Below are 2500 nucleotides of genomic sequence, written 5' to 3'. Positions count from 1 at the left end.
GGGCAGCTGGTCACATGCGTCGCTCAAAGGCATTTTGCAGGCCAGCACCGGCGGATGCACGGGTCAAGCGGGACGGGACGAGCGCAGGGCTAACTTTTGCCGGCACACAAAAACACGAACCCGAAAAAGGCAAAAAAGGGACATACGCACTGGCGACACGCCCGTTTCGCCTGCCACCCGTGCACACTCGCCTGGGCAGCTGGTCACATGCGTCGCTCACAGGCATTTTGCAGGCCAGCACCGGCGGATGCACGGGTCAAGCGGGACGGGACGAGCGCAAGGCTTGCTTTTGGTGGCACACGAAAACACGAACCCGAAAAAGGGACATACGCACTGGCGACACGCGCGCCCGTTTCGCCTGCCACCCATGCACACTCGCCTGGGCTGCTGGTCACATGCGTCGCTCATAGGCATTTTGCAGGCCAGCACCGGCGGATGCACGGGTCAAGCGGGACGGGACGAGCGCAGGGCTTGCTTTTGGCGGCACACGAAAACACGAACCCGAAAAAGGCGAAAAAGGGACATACACACTGGCGACACGCACGCCCGTTTCGCCTGCCACCCGTGCACACTCGCCTGGGCTGCTGGTCACGTGCGTCGCTCACAGGCATTTTGCAGGCCAGCACCGGCGGATGCACGGGTCAAGCGGGACGGGACGAGCGCAGGGCTTGCTTTTGGCGGCACACGAAAACACGAACCCGAAAAAGGCGAAAAAGGGACACACGGACAGGCGACACGAAAAAAAAGGGGTCGCCCTACCTAGGTGGGCGCAAAAACCCCGTCGGCCAGGAGGTTTCGCCAAAGTGTCTGTACTGTCACACAGGGTCAATAGCACGGGCATGGCCGGCCGCCGCACGTGCAGCGGCTTACGGACGCACGGTTCGGCGGCACAGGTGCCTGGCGGCTTTAGCACCTTGGGGTGGACAGGCCTGGCGGCAAGGGGGGCTAGGCACCTTGCTGCCAGCCGGCAATGGTGCACGGGGCGGGGCGCCACACAAACACGAAAGAGGGACAAGAGCGGGGCGATGGTCCACAGAGACGAGCCATGCACGGGGCCCGTGATCGCCGACACGCGCGAACGCGGACGCGGACAAGGACAAGGACGCGACGCGCGGCGCGCGTGCGAGGTCAAGAGGGGCGCGCGCACGAAAACGCGAAAAAAGGGGCTAGCGGCCGAGAAACGCGAAAAAAACCGGGTCACCTACCTAGCCGAACGCCTAAAATCGCTTCGGGCAGGAGGTTTCGCCAAAGTGTCTGTACTGTCACACGGTCCGTACGGGCGCAACCCCATCGCGCGCCAGCACCCCTTCCTGGGGGCGCCCGCCCGCCAGGCGCCTGGCGCCCCACGCGCGCGCGCCCGGCGCCTGGCGCCTTGCCCCCCACGCGCGCCCGGCGCCTGGCGCCTGGCGCCTCGCCCCCCACGCGCGCGCCCGGCGCCTGGCGCCTTGCCCCCCACGCGCGCCCGGCGCCTGGCGCCTGGCGCCTCGCCCCCCACGCGCGCGCGCGCGTGGCGCCTTGCGCCTGGCGCCTTGCCTCCGCGCGTGCCTGGCGCCTGGCGCCTTGCCCCCCACGCGCCTGGGCGCCTCTTTTCCGCCTGGGCGCCCTGGCACCTTTCCGCCTGGGCGCCTGTTTTCCGCCTTGGCGCCCTGGCGCCTTTTCGCGTGGGCGCCTCTTTTCCGCCTGGGCGCCATGGCGCCTTTCGGCCTGGGCGACTCTTTTTCGCCTGGGCACCTCTTTTCCGCCTGGCCAGGGCGCCTCTTTTCCGCCTGGGCGCCATGGCGCCTTTCTGCCTGGGCGCCTCTTTTTCGCCTGGGCGCCTCTTTTCTGCCTGGGCGCCCTGGCGCCTTTTCGCCTGGGCGCCTCTTTCCCACCTGGGCGCCCTGGCGCCTCTTCGCCTGGGCGCCCTGGCGCCTTTTCGCCTGGGCGCCTCTTTTGGCGCCTGGGCGCCTACGCCAGGGCGCCTCTTTTCCGCCTGGGCGCCTCTTTTTCGCCTGGGCGCCTCTTTTCCGCCTGGGTGCCCTGGCGCCATTCCGCCTGGGCGCCTCTTTTCCGCCTGGGCGCCCTGGCGCCTTTTCGCCTGGGTGCCTCTTTTGGCGCCTGGGCGCCTACGCCAGGGCGCCTCTTTTCCGCCAGGGCGCCTCTTTTTCGCCTGGGCGCCTCTTTTCCGCCTGGGCGCCCTGGCGCCTTTTCGCCTGGCGCCTCTTTTGGCGCCTGGGCGCCTACGCCAGGGCGCCTCTTTTCCGCCTGGGTGCCTCTTTTCCGCCTGGGTGCCCTGGCGCCATTCCGCCTGGGCGCCTCTTTTCCGCCTGGGCGCCCTGGCGCCTTTTCGCCTGGGTGCCTCTTTTGGCGCATGGGCGCCTACGCCAGGGCGCCTCTTTTCCGCCTGGGCGCCCTGGCGCCTTTCCGCCTGGGCGCCTCTTTTTCGCCTGGGCGCCTCTTTTCCGCCTGGGCGCCCTGGCGCCATTCCGCCTGGGCGCCTCTTTTCCGCCTGGGCGCCCTG

The sequence above is a fragment of the Aristolochia californica genome, unplaced genomic scaffold (assembly GCF_029961685.1).
Source record: "Aristolochia californica isolate CCGP_79_NKW_82.1479 unplaced genomic scaffold, dmAriCali1.0.hap1 SCAF_62, whole genome shotgun sequence".
In the NCBI taxonomy this organism is placed as follows: domain Eukaryota; kingdom Viridiplantae; phylum Streptophyta; class Magnoliopsida; order Piperales; family Aristolochiaceae; genus Aristolochia; species Aristolochia californica.
The sequence above is the reverse complement of the archived record's forward strand: the minus strand, read 5'-3'. Positions refer to the sequence as shown.